Here is a 20,653-nt window from a genome sequence, read left to right on the forward strand (position 1 = left end):
TGATTCATTTATACAGCTGAATAATTTTTAATACAGCAATTCATGGTAATTGCCTTGCTCAAGGATACAACAAAAGGTGAAGCGATTTGAGCCTGGGCCCTTTGAGTCCTTATAGAAACAAACTATAAATATAGAACTATTAACTTAGTTATTTAAAACATACTGTGGCAATTGCACCATTGTGGCAACACAATCTTGGGAGGAAACAGGTGCCCTGGACACATCTGAACATCACAAATAGTCTATGTAACACATCTCCCCAGTAGAACACAACCAAATCCAGAGCTCAGTCCAGAGTCCAACAGAACCAGCATTGAGATTCCCCTACCCTATCCTTTCAGGCAATTCCAAAACCTGAAACCCGATATGTTTTTATACAGCATCAAAGCACCAATAAGCACATATACTGCACTTTTCCTGGTGTTTGCACCTTGTTTTGTAGCATAGAACCAGACATTTGTGCGCAGGTTTCATAGCTTTTATACAGCAATTTAAATAAAGTCTTAATCCAGTGATCAAACAAAGATGTTCTAATGACAAAATGTTCATGTGTTTTTCACAGTGGAAGACATAGGCAGTGATTTTGAGAATTGTATTTGTTCACAAATTCATCCATCTGTGAACTGAATGATCAAAATATCTCTGCCCACAATATGCCTTTACTCAAACCTCATGCATGCAAAATAGACTCCCCATTCAACAAGCAGTTATTAATAATAAATGGATGAAAGAAAATATAACATAAAAGACACATTACAAATAATTTCTGTGATCAAATGTTCTGGTGTTACCACAGTTATGCAAAAAATACCTTTTATTTTGACATTTTAAATAATTTTAGATGACATGTTTTATATCTGGGAAACATTTTTCCCCACATTAAGCAAGGGCAATTCAGCTTCAAAATGGGAATCTGCATAACAGCAAACAATTTAACCACATTATGTGAGGACTGGGTTAATGTTAGAGAAAAGGCATGGAACCTTATCACCCTGAAGCAAGAATAAGGAAATGTTCAAAAGAACTCCATGGATTTACTGACTCTGACATGCTTTAAGAATAACTGCATGTGTTCCATTTTTGACAAATGAAACCATGTGAAAGACGAGCCTTCAGAGAATTCATGTGGAGATGTGTTTTTCAACATCACACAGTGTCATAAGGCCTATCACTGCAAGAGTTGTATTGCTAAGGAATACATCACTGTGTGCAAGCTGACAGGCATTCAAAGTGGGTCAGAACAAGTGCCCTTCCTCCTAAGCACTCCTCTGGTTGTGTTTTAGGGCTGGTAGGGGTTTGTGCTGTCCTCTTATAAGACAAGTGGCAGAAAGGCATAGGGTCTCTGGAATGCTGGACTCATTCACCACACACTCATTTCTTACTGCTGAATACAAGGAAAGGAGAAGGGTGGAATTTATTTGAAGCGAAGCTTCCCAGAGAAGTGAAGAAGATCACTTCCCATGCAAAGAGATCCAAGGACAGTGACTCTAACCACAACGTAACCAACCAGGCGCCCCAAGATATTATGGTAGGATTTTATTTAAAATATTTTAGTAGTAAGACCTGAGTGTCATGCCCTCCACTGCTCCCCTAAAGAAGACATCTGAGGCCAATCAAGACCACCAAAATTTAAGGCACTAAACCACCACCCTCTAGTTGCAGAATCTCACTCACCCGGAGACAACCATCTCCTCTGCGCGCTCAAGTCTATCCTTATTATTCCCTGTGCCTAAACCCTTTGCCTCCTCTTTCCCTTATCCCACTCCTCGTTGCCTCCCAGATACAACTGCCTCCGTAGCCCACAACCTCGTCTTCAAACCTTCACCTTAGCCATGTTTGCCACTGCCTAACCATACACCTATCCCTAACTACGAAAACCTGCCTAGCCCTCCAAAGTACAATGAAAGATCCTGCACTTGGGTCTAGCTTTCCCTGTGTCGTCTTTTTGCCTTGACACTGAGGAGGCCGGCCAACCATGATACTAGAACCCATGCTGACTGAAGCTGAAGACCACCTGCTATGATGGATGAGACGTACCTATGTGGACTGGAACAACATGTTAACACTCATCTGCAATGTTATTATTAGTTGTAAATTAGTTGAATTAAAAATCTTTTTTAATCTAGAATGTCCAGGAGAGGTGGGCAACCACGGGCACAGGTTCTTTTTTCTCCCTTGACTTTTGGGTGGGAGTTTTTTGTTCCTTTCCTCAGTGGCCAGTAGGCATACTTATAGCTTTAGTAACTGCATGGATAATGTAGTAATTTAGTATATAGCTAACTACAGTGGGGCAACTGGTAGTGTAGTGGTTAGCGCTGTTGCTTGTGGACCCCAATACTGCAGGTTTGATCTCCTCCTCTGGCTGTAGCACCCCTGAGCAAGGTACTTCCCCTAAAATATCTGCAGTAACATTACCCTGGTGTATAAATGGGTAAATAATTGTAGGTAGACTAACACTAAGTCGCTTTGAAAAAAAGCATCAGCTAAATACAAGTGTCTTATCCCTTTGTTCGGCACCCTGTGTCACTGTGTGAGAAAAGCACTCTATAAAAATAAATTGAACTGAATTTAGTAGTATGATACTACACATATCCTCCAATGACAGCATAGAACTTATGGCCCTGGTTACCTGGCATAAGTTCTGCTTACAATTCTCTATATATAAGGAGCTTTCTCTAACGTCTTCATAATCCTAATACCCAAAATATTGATTGATGAGTAATTACTAGATTTGTTTCAATTATTTAAATTGTGCTTGTTCTGAGCGAAAATGCAGACATACACCACCCTGCCAAAAATTCCTTTATCTAGGACAAAAACCTACAGTACAACCAAAAAGCACACTTAATTTTCAGTCAAAAACTCAGAAACGGGCAACCTGTGATAGTCTCTTTGCATTTCTCCCCTAGAACCATCTCCTTAATGGATATTAGTCTGGATTCAAAGCTGGACATTCCACCAAGACAGTGCTCCTGGTAGTGTGAGATGCTCTCCAGTCAGCTAGAGCCACCTCCTCTTTGACCTGTCTGCAGCATTCGACACTGTCAACCACCAGATTCTACTCTCCTCTTAGTCAGCTTAGCAATTCTTTTTTTTTTTAATAAGGTACACAAACATTTACATACAATACAGGAGTAGTGGTTGTGTAAATGCTTATCTGGGGATGATCAGAAAGTTACAGTGCATGAACATTTACACCATACATGAGCTGCAGAGATCTTGGGCGAAGTGAGTCCGGGAAAGGTGAGTTTTCAGACCCTTTTTGAATGTAGACAGAGTTTCTGCAGTTCTGAGTGAGAGGGGGAGGTCGTTCCACCACAACGGAGCCAGAACCAAGAACCTCCGTGCTTTACTTTTCATGCGCGGGACCACCAAGTGAGTAGGAGTAGATGATCGAAGAGGTCTGGCTGGGGTGTAGTGGTTGATCAAGTCTTCTAAACAGCTGGGAGCAGTTATGTTGATGCATTTGTAGACAATAACCAGCGTCTTGAATTTGATCCGGGCAGCTATAGGAAGCCAGTGCAGAGAAATGAGTAGAGGAGATACATGGGAATGCTTTGGCAAATCAAACAACTCGTGCAGCAGCATTCTGTATCAGCTGCAGAGGTGTAATGGCAGTAGCGGGAAGGCCACACAGGAGAGAGCTGCAGTAGTCTAGATGGGATGTCACCATCGCCGGTTAGATAGGATCCGTCCCTATCTAACAACAGACTCTGTGCTTTGGCAAATCAAACAACTCGTGCAGCAGCATTCTGTATCAGAGGTGTGATGCAGTAGCGGGAAGGCCACACAGGAGAGAGCAATTACTTGTCCAGGCCATGGTGATATCCCCCTAGGACTACTGCAACTCTCTCGTGTCTGGCCTTCCAGCTAGCATCACCAAACTTCTACAGCTGATACAGAACACTGCTGCACGAGTTGTGTTTGACCTGCCAAAGCATTCCCACGTACCTCCCCTCCTGATCTCTCTACGTTGGCTTCCTATAGCTGCCTGGATCAAATTCAAGACCCTGGTTATGGCCTACAAAAGCACAAATGGAACTGCTCCCAGATATCTACAAGCCCTGATCATCTGTTACACCCCAAATAAACTGCTATGCTCCTCCACTTCTGCCTGTTTAGTGGTCCAGTGCACAAAAGGTGCAAAAGCACAAAGGTTTTTGATTCTAGCTCCAATGTGGTGGAATGACCTCCCCCTATCACTCTAAACTTCTGAATCTCTGTCTACATTTAAGAAGGTTCTTAAAACTCACCTCTTCTTGACTCACTTCTCCCATGATCTCCTAGGTTCACATAAGGTGTAAATGTTCGTGCTCTATAACTTTGAGATCATAACTGTTGAATGAACTTTCACATAGCTACTCCCGTAATGCAAATGTTTCATTAAAAAAATAGGAATATGGTTAGGAATTGTTGATTATTTGTATAAACCTTTATGCAGCCTATTGTGTGATGTACATTGGTTCATACAGTATGGTGGAAAGTAACAAATTACCTGTGCTTTGGAATCACACATCTGCATCTATGTCTCTCTTTCTCTTGATATAATGCACACATTATATTTTGTGTGAGACGTATGTCGCTTTGCAGAAAAGCGTCTGCTAAATGATTAAATGTAAATGTATTTTTATAGGATATAAAAAGTAGTGTGCTAGTTTTTTCTCTGAAAGGTAATAAAATTTGCACTATATATTGACAGGACATTACACAAAAATACTACAGACATGAGTTTTACCATTTGTCCATAGCTGCAAGAAACTAAAGGTTAGTCTCCTTCTCACTGCATGCAATTCATAAAGCATAAAATACTCAAATTAATGATAATTAAGTTATCAAATGATTAAGAAACTAGTTTCTGTTACACAGCGCATTCATCTGACCCAGAAACATAAAAGGGACCAACTGCCAACTGTGTAGAAACAAGAACTGCAGTGTGTTGACATGAATGTCTGCTTTGTCTGAGTGAAAGTGACCTCATTTGATGTAGGCTGTGTCTTATGCTTTCTGCTGTATCTTTGGGCTTGTCATGTATGTGCTGCAACTGGGCAACTCCTGCAGGACTGCTTTCTATGTTATACATCAGCCAAGGCTCAGAGATGCCCCTGCTCCTTCTTATGCCTCATTTCCTCTGTCTGTCCTTTTTTTTTTTTTAACATCCTGACCGGCAGAGGAGGCAATGAACATATGCATGCATATACCCTCACTTGCACAAATGTACACAAAAGTGCATATAATAGATTTTAATATATATAAATATAAATATTTTAAATTAAGGAGAAAAAAGCACTAAAATATATTACTTGAGAGGTATGTGGCCAGAAACCACAAGTTAAATATAATTTTTCAACTCACCTGTGTACATATTTATCTCTATGGATCACTAAATATAGCACATTAACCATTGCTGTGAAATACTTACATTATACAGTATTTTGAGTATATTGTGCAACATAACATCCTGCAAACTAGGGTATTTCATCAATATGAATATGTGAAGCAGGTGGGTACTCAATGCCACTACAGAACCCCCCTCCCCTGAAGACCCACTCCGCCATTACTATCCACCTCTTCACATATGGTAGGACGCGTCCCTTGGCTGCCTATTTATAGAAGCCCACTCCCATGGTGTTTGATTTTTAAATTTAGCTAAGCAGGGGAAGAAGATGTGACTGGGAAATGCAATGCATAATCCAGTTCTTACACACTCGAGTGACTGTTGTGCTATGACTCTCAAGCAGCAAAGCAGATTATTGTACAATTAAAGATCACCCCCGTCATTAGCATTTTTTTCAATGTCATCTAATAGAAATGCCTCAATTTATTAATATTTTAAACACTAGTCTTCTTGTTTCCTTCTACATGAAAACTGATAAATTTTGGCACTATGGATTCTATATTTACATTGGTGGTAGCTGACATATGTTTTAAATGTGCCTCCATGCAATGATGAATATATGCTTTCTTAAGCAGGGCACAGGTTTTTAGTGTAGGCAGGCTACTGGCAGCTTGTCACGCTTCTTCTTTCCTCTCTGGAACAACGTCCTCTTCCTAATACAGCATGTTCTACACAGAAAATATAGCATTCTATGCCCGTGAAAAAGTTTTGTTATTTCTATATCTTGGATAAGCAAATCCCAAGAAAATCACTGTAGGATATCAGCACCCTCAAATAGCTGTAACATTACTGGGTGAGCGTCGTGAACTTTACACCAATCCTGATGACAAAATTGACTGTTAATGGTAATTGAATATAAAATAATTGTATCATTATTATCAATATCATTACTTCTTTCAAGATTACTAGCAATATAACCATTTAATATCATGTATAATTGTTTTAAGTTGTTTATAAATTTTAATATCATAATGTAATATAAGGTGTAATATCATGTGCTGTGTCACTTTCTACCTTCCACTTTGCTTTCTTACTTTGTGTACTTTTTTTACTTTTACTTTTATATTTAATTGTTGTGGTTAATCTGAGCAATCTCTGAATTTCCTTCGGGATGAATAAAGTTTTATCCTATCGGGAAGTCCTTAGTATTTTTGCTTGCAATGGTGGCAATCATGATGATTTCTCAAAAATTTTGTTCAACATTATCTTTGGCCCCCCCCGTGAACCGCCACCTTACCGTGGTGGAGGGGTTTGAGTGCCTGAATGAGTCCAGGAGCTATGTTGCCTGGGGCTATATGCCCCTGGTAGAGTCTCCCATGGCAAACAGGTCCTGGAGGACAGACGAGACAAAGTGCGGTTCAAAAACCCCTTATGAAGAAAATAAAATCGAGGCTTTTGTTGACCCCGCCCGGTATGGGGTCACCGGGGCCCCACCCTGGAGCCAGGCCTGGGGGGGGGGGGGGGGGGGCTCACATGTGAGCGCCTGGTGGCCAGGTCTATGCCCACGGGGCCTGGCCGGGCTCGGCCCGAAGCCATGACGTGGAGCCGCTCTTCGGTGGGCTGACCACCTGCCGGAGAGACCGTAAGGGGCCGGTGCATTGTGATTTGGGCAGTGGTTGGGGCTGAGTGCCCGGCCGACCCAAACCTCGGGCGCCAACTCTGGTTTGTGGGACTTGGAATGTCACCTCACTGGCGGGGAAGGAGCCTGAGCTGGTGCGGGAAGTTGAGAGATACCGTCTAGATATAGTCGGGCTCACTTCCACTCACAGCTTGGGTTCTGGAACCACTCTTCTCGACCAAGGGTGGACTCTCCACTATTCCGGCGTTGCCCAGGGTGAGAGGCGGCGGGTGGGTGTGGGCTTATTAATAGCCCCCCAGTTTAGCCGGCATGTGTTGGAGTCTACCCCGGTGAATGAGAGGGTCATCTCCCTGCGCCTTCGGGTCAGGAAACGGTCTCTCACTGTCGTTGGCGCTTATGCGCCTAGTGGCAGTGTAGAGTACCTGGCCTTCTTGGAGTCCCTGGAGGGCGTGCTGGAAAGCGCTCCCACTGGGGACTCTGTCGTTCTACTGGGGGACTTTAACGCCCACGTGGGTAGCGACAGTGACACCTGGAGGGGCGTGATTGAGAGGAATGGCCTCCCTGATCTGAACCCGAGCAGTGAGTTGTTATTGCATTTCTGTGCTAGTCATGGTTTGTCCATAACAAACACCATGTTCATGCATAACAGTGTCCATCAGTGCACTTGGCACCAGGACGCCCTAGGTCAGAGGTCGATGATCGACTTTGTAGTCGTTTCTTCTGACCTTCGTCCATATGTCTTGGACACTCGGGTGAAGAGAGGGGCTGAGCTGTCAACTGATCACCACCTGGTGGTGAGTTGGATTCGATGGCGGGGGAAAAAGCTGAACAGACCTGGCAGGCCCAAACGCATAGTGAGGGTCTGTTGGGAACGTTTGGCGGAGGCCCCTGTCAGAGAGGTCTTCAACTCCCACCTCCGACAGAGCTTCAGCCAGGTCCCGAGGGAGGCGGGGGACATCGAGTCTGAATGGACTATGTTCCACGCCTCCATTGTCGGGGCGGCAGTTCGGAGCTGCGGCCATAAGGTCTCTGGCGCCTGTCGCGGCGGCAATCCCCGAACACGGTGGTGGACACCGGAAGTAAGGGATGCCGTCAAGCTGAAGAAGGAGTTCTATCGGGCCTGGCTGGCTCATGGGACTCCTGAAGCAGCTGACAGGTACCGACGGGCCAAACGGAGCGCGGCTCTGGCAGTCGCCGCGGCAAAAACTCGGGCTTGGGAGGAGATCGGTGAGGCCATGGAGGAAGACTTTCGGTCGGCCTCAAAGAGATTCTGGCAAACTGTCCGGCGACTCAGAGGGGGGAAGCGGTGTTCCACGAACGCTGTTTACAGTGGAAGTGGTGCGCTGCTGACCTCAGCTGAGGATATCCTCGGGCGGTGGAAGGAGTACTTTGAGGATCTCCTCAATCCCTCCGACACGCCTTCCGTAGAGGAAGCTGAGGCTGGGGACTTGGAGGGGGACTCGTCCATTACCCTGGCTGAAGTTGCTGAGGTAGTCAAAAAACTCCTCGGTGGCAAGGCTCCGGGGGTGGATGAGATCCGCCCCGAGTTTCTCAAGTCTCTGGATGTTGTGGGGCTGTCTTGGCTGACACGCCTCTGCAGCATCGCGTGGAGTTCGGGAACGGCGCCTCTGGACTGGCAGACCGGGGTGGTGATACCTCTTTTTAAGAAGGGGGACCGGAGATTGTGTTCCAACTACAGGGGGATCACACTCCTTAGCCTCCCTGGGAAAGTCTATGCCAGGGTACTGGAAAGGAGAATCCGACCGATAGTCGAACCTCGGATTCAGGAGGAGCAATGCGGTTTTCGCCCTGGCCGTGGAACACTGGACCAGCTCTATACCCTCACTAGGGTGCTGGAGGGTTCGTGGGAGTTTGCCCAACCAGTCCACATGTGTTTTGTGGACCTGGAGAAGGCATTCGACCGTGTCCCTCGTGGCATCCCGTGGGGGGTACTTCGGGATTATGGGGTTCGGGGCTCGTTGCTACGGGCTGTTCGTTCCCTGTATGACCGGAGCAGGAGCTTGGTTCGCATTGCCGGCAGTAAGTCAGACCTGTTCCCGGTGCATGTTGGACTCCGCCAGGGCTGCCCTTTGTCACCGATTCTGTTCATCATCTTCATGGACAGAATTTCTAGGCGCAGTCAGGGAACAGAGGGTGTCTGTTTTGGTGGCCGCGAGATCTCGTCTCTGCTTTTTGCGGACGATGTGGTCCTGTTGGCTTCATCAAGTCAAGACTTGCAGCGTGCACTGGGGAGGTTTGCAGCCGAGTGCGAAGCGGCGGGGATGAGAATCAGCACCTCCAAATCCGAGGCCATGGTTCTCAGTCGGAAAAAGGTGGATTGCCCCCTCCGGGTTAGGGGGGAGTTGCTCCCTCAAGTGGAGGAGTTCAAGTATCTCGGGGTCTCGTTCACGAGTGAGGGAAAAATGGAGCGGCAGGTTGACAGACGGATCGGTGCGGCGTCCGCAGTAATGCGGTCATTGTACCGGTCTGTTGTGGTGAAGAGGGAGCTGAGTCGTAAGGCGAAGCTCTCAATTTACCGGTCGATCTACGTTCCTACCCTCACCTATGGTCATGAACTCTGGATCATGACCGAAAGAATGAGATCGCGGATACAAGCAGCAGAAATAAGTTTCCTCCGCAGAGTGGCTGGGCGCACCCTTAGGGAGAGGGTGAGGAGCTCGGTCACCCGGGAGGAGCTCGGAGTAGAGCCGCTGCTCCTCCGCATCGAGAGGAGCCAGTTGAGGTGGCTCGGGCATCTGTTCCGGATGTCTCCTGGACGCCTCCCTGGGGAGATGTTCCGGGCATGTCCCACTGGGAGGAGGCCTCGGGGCAGACCCAGGACACATTGGAGAGACTACGTCTCCCGGCTGGCCTGGGAACGCCTTGGGGTTTCCCCAGAGGAACTGGAGGAGGTGTGCGGGGAGAGGGAAGTCTGGAGGACTCTGCTCAGACTGCTGCCCCCGCGACCCGGCCCCGGATAGCGGAGGAAGATGATGATGATGATCTTTGGCCCTTTAATGCCTTTTTAAATTTTTGATGTTATTTTAAGTTCCTTAAGACTTTCTACATGATCAACATAATTCTATTACAGAAATGACAACCCATGGTGATGTAGGAGTTACAGAGCAAACAATGATATTTTTAAGATATCCAAAAAAAAAAAAAAAAAAATTGGCTTATCTTGTCTTCATCTTTAATATTAATTTTTTAAAGCATCATGGAAGAATCAAACTTGATTTAAACCTTGCAGGTATGTCTATGACATGCATTTGAGCAAGGTTAACAGCCATAAGAAAGATCTATCTGGAAACCACAGTTTGACTTAAAATATTTAAATTTTTATAGTGGTTTGAGATTTTTTCTTTTTTTTAAATTCTGCATTATTTCACTTTTTATCAATATTTAAATTTTCAGCTGCTGTAAAGAAACATTTAAAATCTATATGCAAATGATTATAGATCATTTAAACCCAGATACACTATAGTAATGATTTTTATTGAACTAGAGGGCGTGTTGGCGTAGCGGGTTTGGCTGGGTCCTGCTCTCTGGTGGGTCTGGGGTTCGAGTCCTGCTTGGGGTGCCTTGCGATAGACTGGCGTCCTATTCCGGGTGTGTGCCCCCACCCTCTCCAGCCTTGCACCCCACGTTGCCGGGTTAGGCTCCGGCTTGCCACGACCCCACTTGGGACAAGTGGTTTCAGACTGTGAGTGTATTTTTATTGAAAATTTGATAATAAATTTCAATTTTAATGTTTGTTTCTAAAATATGGAGTGTCAAAATAAATACAAGTAGGTGAAGACTGGTTTAAGGCTTGTTAAAAGCTAGGCAACTGAAGTTACCACAGACATCATTTGTGATTGATCAAAGTTTGAAAAAAGACTTTTTAATATGTACAAGAGCAGCTCATGAAAAAATGCAGTCCATTATTAAAACACGTTATATTCATTTGGTTCTATTGTTATTACTGTTCAAATCTGAAGCATTCTAGGGAAGATATGTTTTCACCTTAAATTTTCATAGTAAAACCCAGCCAGCAATAAGTAAACTATCTTTCACCATATGTAACAAAATAGAGATAATTATTTCTGCTACAAGTTATAAGTCAAAACTGTTCTAATGAAAGTAAAGAAGGGTCCTCACTTCATAACCATTTCTTATCTGCTTCCTGGCGTAGTTATTAAGGAGCAGACCACCAATTTGCATAACCCACAGTTAAACAAACAGAAGCAAATAGTTTAACTTTAGACAAGTCTGAGTTTTCCTGGATTTTCATTAACAGATTGGAAATTCTGTTTGTTGCAGAGAAGTTGTTAATTTATGATGCATCTATAAAGCAATGTGCTAAGTAACAAGATTTATTAGCCTTCAGAAAACAATTTAAAAGATGTCAATGCTTTTTTGTCACACACTGATATTATGCTGATTATATACAGTGATCATATACTTTTACATTTATACACTTGGAAGATGCTTTTCTCTAAAAACTATACAAAAAGTGCATTCCACAACACACAAAGACAGGCAAACATTTAGGTAGAGACACAGGAATATCAAATCACATCTTGTATGTTTGATACTGCTGTTTAGCTGGCAGACATTAATGAAGTGTCTGCCTATAGATGAGGCATTTATATAGGAAATTCATAGATAATCACAGTGAGAGTAATTTACATAACTGGAGAAAAGGAGAGCAGGGGGGTTGGGGGTGCGGCGGGCTTGGCCGGGCCCTGCTCTCTGGTGGGTCTGGGGTTCGAGTCCTGCTTGGGATACCTTTGACGGACTGACGTCCCATCTTGGGTGTGTCCCCTCCCCCTCCAGCCTTGCACCCTGTTTTGCCAGGTTAGACTCCGGTTTGCTGCGACCCCGCTCGGGACAAGCGGTTTCTGCCAGTGTGTGTGTGAGCTAAGGAGATACATGGTTAAAGAAATGGTTTTTGAGACATCTGAATGCTGAGCAGATTTCAGCAGTTGTGAGGGAGAGAGGGGGAGACTGTTTGCTCACACTGGAGTCAAAAGTAAGAAGTGACAGGTTTTCAGTTTTGGTCTCCTTGTGAGTAGAACAAGCAAGCAGCCAGAAATGGAGGACTGCAGTGCTATTTCTAGAGTTTAGGGATTGATAAGGTCCTGTAGCTATTGGGGTATTGATCCTTTGACTACCTTGTAGGCTGCAACCAGAAAGTTGAACAGGTGGTCAAGACAAAGAGACAGGGATAGGAGACAAGTGGAAATGCTTTGGCAGGTCAAACACAACCCATGCCATGGCATTCTGGAGCAGTTGTAAATTTATCGCTGAGGTCAGAAGACCAGAAAGCAAAAGCTGCAGTAGTTCCGGAGAAATATCACCATAGCTTGGACCAGGAGTTGGGTAAAGTGTTATGTGAGGTAGGGGAGTGTGGTGGTGCTGCGGGCTTGGCTGGATCCCGCTCTTTGGCGGGTCTGGGGTTCAAGTCCTGCATGGGGTGCCTTTCGACGGACTGGCGTCCCGTCCTGGGTGTGTTCCTTGCACCCTGTGTTGCCGGGTTAGGCTCCGGTTTGCCACGCAAGCGGTTTCAGACTGTGTGTGAAGTACTGGCAGATTCAAAATTTTGTAAAGGTATCTGTAACATCTTGTTATAGCTTCAATTTGTTGTGAAAAGCAGAGACCTGAGTCAGTTGTTACTTCCAGGTGGTTGACTATGAAAGGAGGATGAGATGCATAAGCTGTCCAGTCTGATAGTCCTTTACGTTTGAAAGAACAAGCAGACAGCTGAAGGATTTCAGTCTTAGAAATGCTGAGTCAGTCATTCAGGAGAAGACTTCAGAGAAACATGTTGAATGTGAGAAAATATATTTGTTGGCATGGGAAAAAAAGAGGAAGAAGTGTGTCATTTGTTACACACAATGATGGGGCTAAGGGAAGAGGTACAGATGAGGAAAAGTAAGTGGCCCAGCACCAAGCCTTGTGAAACATCCACTGAGGGAGACTGAGGGTGAGAGAAGCAGCCCTGACAGTTCAACTGCTTAGATCTATCACATGTGTAGATCATGTGTCAAACTATTTCACCAATGCCCCTTTTATTCCATGCTGTTCTGGTGAGGTTAAGAGAATGTAGTAGTTGACTCTGTCAAATACAGCAGAGAGGCTGAGGATTTTGAGACCTGAGAAGAGCAAGACTGCTCTTGCAGAATACAGAGCATCTGGATAAAGCAAAGAGGACAGTTTTGGTTGAAAGACCGACTGACCTTGATTCAAGAAGGTCAAGAGCTGGAATCCATCAAAGAGAATGGAGGAATGCAAATAAGTAATTGTAATGCATGTCTTCAAGGGTTCTGAAAAGTAAGGGAAAAAGAGACACTAGTCTATAATTGTAAAATGAGTTAGGGTTTAGACCCTAACTCTAAAGGTGGTTTCTTCAATGAGCTGAGATTTGAGCAGTTTTGTAAATCGATGGGAAGCATCCAGGGGAAAGTGGGGAATGAAATAAATTAAATAAACAGGATAAGCTTTGAAAAAGGGTGTGTAAACAAGGAGAAGAAATAGGATCAAGAGCACAGGTGGAGAGAAAGCAGGAGGCCAGAGGGGTCAATGTTAGAGATGGTTTGGAATGCAGGGATGGAGGCCTTGTTGTAAGTCATGGCATGGAAGGAGGAGGACAACAGAGGCCATTTGCTGGTAAACACATTAGTTATGTCTTTGAAGAAGGAGGCAACATCCTCAGAGGTAAAGTCATGGGAAGACATGGCAGAAGAAAAAAAAATATCTGTAAAAACAGTCAGAATTTGGGAGGCGGACTGAAATTTATTGTGAAGAAAAAGTTTTTGTGAGACAGCAGACTGGAAGGAAGCAAGGATCTCTTTAAATATTAGCTTTTACATCTATGGGACATTTAGATTTTATTTCTCTTCAAGAAGAATAGTTTGTTGGATCTATCAATAGGCAAGCTATTTGATGAAAAATGTCTGGAGGTTGGACCTGCAGATCTAATACACAGTAATCATACACTAATCTTATATTGATCATTTGCCTAACAGGCCCTGTAAATGCTTCACTAAACTTCATACAAAAATTGGTGGCATTCTGCAAATAAAGTAATTTACCCAAGGTGTTATCCTGTGCTGCTGTTGGGTGAAGTGTGGCGATGGAAGAACTCAGAAACTCAAGAAGTCGTGCCATCAACAAGGTACCATGATTGGTGTGCAGCCAAGTTCACCACAGACAGATATAGTCAGCATAAGAAGGGTGATGTGCAGGTACTTCACCCGTAGATCAACATATAGAGCACTGCAAACACGTCATGTGATGTTGGCGACTTATCATTAATAATTATTATTAACACAGTCAGTGCGACAAGATGATAATTAAAGGAACACACTGCTGCAGTATTTTTACTGTACACACAGTCGAAGAGGTGAGAATTTTACCGGAAATACTTCTTTAGTGGGATGTGTATAGCTGGCTGACAGCCTCTCTCTCGCTCTCTCTCTCTCTCTCTCTCTCTCTCTCTCTCTCTCTCTCTCTCTCTCTCACTAGACTAGTATTAGTTATACTGAATCTACGACACTCCAGCTCACCTCAGCTTACGGCTACAATGCATGCCAGGGCTCGTAGACAAAACGCACACTTTAACAGACACGTACAAAAGTACACGGCATCAGCATAATAACACAACGAATGAAAACATCAAAAATTAAAGACATAATTCTTCTCCTCACCTGTTCAAAGTCGCTGACGCGCAGCGCGACGTTGTGGAGGAGCACCGCTTCTCAACAGAGGGCGCGCGCAAGAGGCTGGTAAAGACTGCAGTGCCCGCATGGTCATCTGGGATGTGTAGTTTTCTCTGTGAATCCGGCTCAAACTCAACAAGTACTTCTGTGGGATTCTTGTGTGTGGATTTTTATGTTGTACAGTTAAATAAAAGACAGACTTAATGGTATTCTTCAAGTAAAAAAAAAAGTAAAAAACTCAGGCATAGTGTACCGATAGGTGAAAGCTATTATATGTAATACAGTACTGTATGTACGGGCTTGGTTTCGCAAACGAAGATTTAGGGAAGAGGGTTGTCTACGTCTGCTGCAGGAATGTTGATCATAGATGTGGGTGTGCCCTTCGAGCCTGCATAGTGGAGTTTTTAGGTGGAGTGCAGTGTGCTGGCCCCACCCTTTACATCTAGGGTTTGTCTGCCATGACCTAGCAAGCTGAGACGGTGACGGCGAGGTCCCCAGGTCATAGGTGTTATGCTGGAGTGTCTTTCTCCTAGATGGATGGCCTGACAGGACTAACGAGCTTCATCTGCCTGGGTGTGGAGTCACAGTTGTCCTTCTCTTAGGCTGGCTGCCAACCAAGGCTAACGAGTCCAGCCTACCCATCCAGTTATACTGCCGGACACTCAGTCGCGCCACAACGTAGCAAACTCTGTGAAAGTGGGGGGGGACCGACAAGAAGGTGTTTCTATGGATGCAGTAGTGTAGGAGAGGCAGTTTGCAGCGACTTCCTGCCTGGCGAGCCAGACAGTGGTCGCACGGCGGTCACTACACAGGAACCTCACCCCCCACCCTAGTACAATAGCTACATATACACATACATTACTGGAAAATATAACTACCATTTTCAACTTTAAGGATATGAAATACTGCAGAAGTATACATTAATTAAAACAAATATCAAAGAAAATTACGTGAATAAAGTTTTTCGGAAATTTACCACATAATAAAGCACTTTCAGATCATGAACAATTTCTCATACATAGAACCCCATTTCCAAAAAAGTTGGGACAGTATGGAGAATGCTAATAAAAACAAAACGGATAAGGCTTTAAGGCTTTACCATGCAAAGCAGAAACCGTATGTTAACACTGTCCAGAAGCGCCGCTGACTGCTCTGGGCTCAGTCTTAACTGAGATGTCCAGTAGCACAGTAGAATCGTGTTTTGTAGTTTGAAGAGTCAACATTTAAGATGAAAGATTAAGATGAAAAAACAACAGTGATGTTCTCCGAGCCAAAGAGGAAAAGGACCATCCAAGCTGTAATCAGCGCCAGGTCCACAAGTCAGCATCTGCCATGGTATGGGGGTGTGTCAAGTGTCCATTACATGGATAACTTGCACTTCTGGGAGGGCACCATTAATACAGAAAGATATGTACAAATTTTGGACAACATATGGTGCTATCAAGATGCCATCTTTTCCAGGGATTTCCCTGCATTTTCCAGCAGGACAATATCAGACTACATTCTGTCCACATTACAAGTGCATGGCTAGGTAAGCAGAGAGTGCAGGTATTAGATTGGCTGGCCTGCCGTCCTGACCTGTCTCTGATTGAGAATGTATGGCACATTATGAAGCGCAAAATACGGCAATGAAGGCCCAGTACAATTGCACAGCTGAAGACTGGTATAAAGGATGAATAGGGAAAATTCTGCTTGCTGAACTTAACCAACTGGTGTCTTCAGTGCTCAAATCGTTAAGTGTTATTAAAAGACATGGTGATGTTACAGTGATAAACACTCAACTGTCCGAACTTCTTTGGAATGTGTTGCAGGCATCAATTTCAGAATAAATGTATATCTTCATAAACAATGCAGCTGATTAGGTAAAACATGAAAATACCTTGTCTTTATACTGTTTATTTGAATACAAGTCAAAGTAAATTTACAAAGCAATCCTTTTTGTTTTTATTAGTATTTTCTGTACTTTCAACTTTTTCTGGAATTGGGCTTGTACTGTACATCTACAATACATTTATAGACACTTTTCTCAAATGAAGTACATCTCAGAGAACAATAGAAAAACTCAGTTACACCAAGAGAAGGAGAGATTTGGATGCAGATATTCACATGTTTAATTAAAAAAAAAAAAAAAAAAACCCTAACAGTACATTTTTCTGGAACACACAGGAGATCAGAAGTAAAGTGAATCGGTAAGAGAAGAGCTTTGATAAACTTAACAGTTTTGAGTGAGAGAGGGAATTCATTCCACCACTTGGAGTCAGAACCAAAAACCCTTGTACATTTGATTTTTGGACCTCTTGTGCATGAAGTGATACATCACTTCTCTGGGAAGCTTCACCCCAAATAAACTCCAACTCTCTCCTTTCCTTGTATTCAGCAAGAAGAAGTGAGTGTGGGGTGAGGCAGAGGTGGAGGAGCATAGCAGTCTGTTGGGGTATAGTGAGTGATCAACTCTTATGGGTATCGGGGAGCAGATCTGTTGGTGTTGTAACCAGGGTCTTGAACTTGATGCGGGCAGCTGCAGGAAGCCAACAGAGAGAGATGAGGAGGGGGATATAGGGGAATGCTTTGGGAGGTCATGAACAATTTGTGCAGCAGCATCCTGTATTAACTGGAAAGACTTGATAGTAGAGGGTGAAAGGCCAGAAAAATAGAGGGGATGGCATGCAGTATTGGGGGAGTGTTAGGGGTCATCTACTTTTCAGATGGTGTCGCCAAAGCTAATCTGGAAGACCGCTTGACCACACTCAAGCCGAAAATGGGCTTGTAGAAGACCACATCCCCCTCCTTAAAATGAGAAACGTTAGCTTTGAAGGTTAACATTCTTTCCACGTTGCTCTACCCTCTGCAGGTGTACCCCTTGCACTGTACCATGCAATGAGGGATTACAAAAGATATTTTTGATCTCATCTGGGGGGTCAAGTATGAGAATGTGAGGAAGGAGGTCAGGTACCTTCCAAAGGCGGAGCTGGGGATAGGGATGTGCATGACATACCTCATACATACAGGTGGTCCTTGATTTATGATGGGGTTACGTTCCATGAAACCCATCTTAAGTTGAAAATATCGTAAGATGAAAATGCATTTAATACACCTAACCTACCGAACATCATAGTCTAGCATACATGTGATGGTAATTACGGGCTTGCCAGTGTCATGCTGGGCAATTATCTTGAGTTTCTCCTCAAGAGTAATTTCTCTCCTCTTCTTCTTCCCACCAGTAGCAGGAGACACAGATGGGCATTTCTGTGACATTATGGTTGCACAAAACACAATGTAGATACAGGGGTGTATCTGTATAGCGACCGTGTGGCAGACTGGGAGATGTGGATGCTGCTGCTACCCAGCATCGCGAGAGAGTATCACACCACATATTGCTTACACTGGAAAAATTCAAAATTCGAAGTACAGATTCTACCGAATGTCTATTGCCAGCTCACCATCGAAAAGTCAAGGAGCATCTGTACTGGATTTTCTCTTTTCCTTTCCTAGGTATGTAACCGTCTGGCAGCTCTGACTAGTTGACCCTGCCGATGCGTCATCTGGTGAAGTCCTAGGCCAAATGCTGAGACCTGGCCTGCTCACTATAGCGATACTGTAAAATGAAGCAAGTGGCAGCCGGGGTTGAGGCAGAGACCTTCCTGAAGCACAGGGCCTTATACAATATGCAATAATTGGAAGTAACTTAACGTTTTAAGTTGCTTTGGAGAGTAGCATCAGGTAAATGAGTAAATGTAAATATGGACAGCTGGTAGCATAGTGGTTAGAGCTGCTGCCTTTAGACCCTAAATTGCTCCAGTCAAATTACCCAGCTGTATAAATAATTGTGGGCAGACTAAAATTACTAATTATTAACATTATTGGGTGGCACAGCGAGTAGCGCTGCTGTCTCACAGCGCCTGGGTGGTGTGAGAGAACGTGGCTTCGATCCCTGCTCAGTCTGTGTGGAGTTTGCATGTTCTCCCCGTGTCTGCATGAGTTTCCTCTGGGTGCTCTGGTTTCCTCCCACAGTCCAAAGACATGCTGTTCAGGTTCCCCCACAGTATGTGAATGTGTTTCACTGATGCATGGATGAGTAACCCCAGTGTATCTAGCAATGTAGTCACCTTGGTGAATAAGGTGTGTGAGCTACTCCATCCATCCATCCATCCATCCATCTTCCTCCGCTTTTATCCAGGGCCGGGTCACGGGGGCAGCAGTCTGAGCAGAGTCCTCCAGACTTCCCTCTCCCTGCACACCTCCTCCAGTTCCTCTGGGGGAACCCCAAGGCGTTCCCAGGCCAGCCGGGAGACATAGTCTCTCCAACGTGTCCTGGGTCTGCCCCGAGGCCTCCTCCCAGTGGGACAAGCCCGGAACACCTCCCCAGGGAGGCGTCCAGGAGGCATCCGGAACAGATGCCCGAGCCACCTCAACTGGCTCCTCTCGATGCGGAGGAGCAGCGGCTCTACTCCGAGCTCCTCCCGGGTGACTGAGCTCCTCACCCTATCCCTAAGGGTGCGCCCAGCCACTCTGCGGAGGAAACTCATTTCTGCCGCTTGTATCCGCGATCTCATTCTTTCGGTCATGATCCAGAGTTCATGACCATAGGTGAGGGTAGGAACGTAGATCGACCGGTAAATTGAGAGCTTCGCCTTACGACTCAGCTCCCTCTTCACCACAACAGACCGGTACAATGACCGCATTACTGCGGACGCCGCACCGATCCGTCCGTCAACCTGCCGCTCCATTTTTCCCTCACTCGTGAACAAGACCCCGAGATACTTGAACTCCTCCACTTGAGGGAGCAACTCCCCCCTAACCCGGAGGGGGCAATCCACCTTTTTCCGACTGAGAACCATGGCCTCGGATTTGGAGGTGCTGATTCTCATCCCCGCCGCTTCGCACTCGGCTGCAAACCTCCCCAGTGCACGCTGCAAGTCTTGACTTGATGAAGCCAACAGGACCACATCGTCCGCAAAAAGCAGAGACGAGATCTCGCGGCCACCAAAACAGACACCCTCTGTTCCCTGACTGCGCCTAGAAATTCTGTCCATAAAGATAATGAACAGAATCGGTGACAAAGGGCAGCCCTGGCGGAGTCCAACATGCACCGGGAACAGGTCTGACTTACTGCCGGCAATGCGAACCAAGCTCCTGCTCCGGTCATACAGGGAACGAACAGCCCGTAGCAACGAGCCCCGAACCCCATAATCCCGAAGTACCCCCCACGGGATGCCACGAGGGACACGGTCGAATGCCTTCTCCAGGTCCACAAAACACATGTGGACTGGTTGGGCAAACTCCCACGAACCCTCCAGCACCCTAGTGAGGGTATAGAGCTGGTCCAGTGTTCCACGGCCAGGGCGAAAACCGCATTGCTCCTCCTGAATCCGAGGTTCGACTATCGGTCGGATTCTCCTTTCCAGTACCCTGGCATAGACTTTCCCAGGGAGGCTAAGGAGTGTGATCCCCCTGTAGTTGGAACACAATCTCCGGTCCCCCTTCTTAAAAAGAGGGACCACCACCCCGGTCTGCCAGTCCAGAGGCGCCGTTCCCGAACTCCACGCGATGCTGCAGAGGCGTGTCAGCCAAGACAGCCCCACAACATCCAGAGACTTGAGAAACTCGGGGCGGATCTCATCCACCCCCGGAGCCTTGCCACCGAGGAGTTTTTTGACTACCTCAGCAACTTCAGCCAGGGTAATGGACGAGTCCCCCTCCAAGTCCCCAGCCTCAGCTTCCTCTACGGAAGGCGTGTCGGAGGGATTGAGGAGATCCTCAAAGTACTCCTTCCACCGCCCGAGGATATCCTCAGCTGAGGTCAGCAGCGCACCACTTCCACTGTAAACAGCGTTCGTGGAACACCGCTTCCCCCCTCTGAGTCGCCGGACAGTTTGCCAGAATCTCTTTGAGGCCGACCGAAAGTCTTCCTCCATGGCCTCACCGAACTCCTCCCAAGCCCGAGTTTTTGCCGCGGCGACTGCCAGAGCCGCGCTC

General features: G+C 45.6%; 1 protein-coding gene across 4 annotated transcripts in view; it reads right to left on the bottom strand.

Annotated features, from left to right (window-relative positions):
- Positions 1–14,705, bottom strand: part of specc1 (sperm antigen with calponin homology and coiled-coil domains 1) — a 127,219-nt gene extending 112,514 nt beyond the window's left edge. For all 4 annotated transcript variants that reach the window (XM_018755466.2, XM_018755468.2, XM_018755470.2 and 1 more), the window contains exon 1: positions 14,666–14,705. The gene's annotated coding sequence lies outside the window, so the exon portion shown is untranslated. The remainder of the gene's footprint in view (positions 1–14,665) is intronic.
- Positions 14,706–20,653: the final 5,948 nt, after the last annotated feature.

This window comes from Scleropages formosus, chromosome 4 (genome assembly GCF_900964775.1).
Source record: "Scleropages formosus chromosome 4, fSclFor1.1, whole genome shotgun sequence".
Taxonomy (NCBI): domain Eukaryota; kingdom Metazoa; phylum Chordata; class Actinopteri; order Osteoglossiformes; family Osteoglossidae; genus Scleropages; species Scleropages formosus.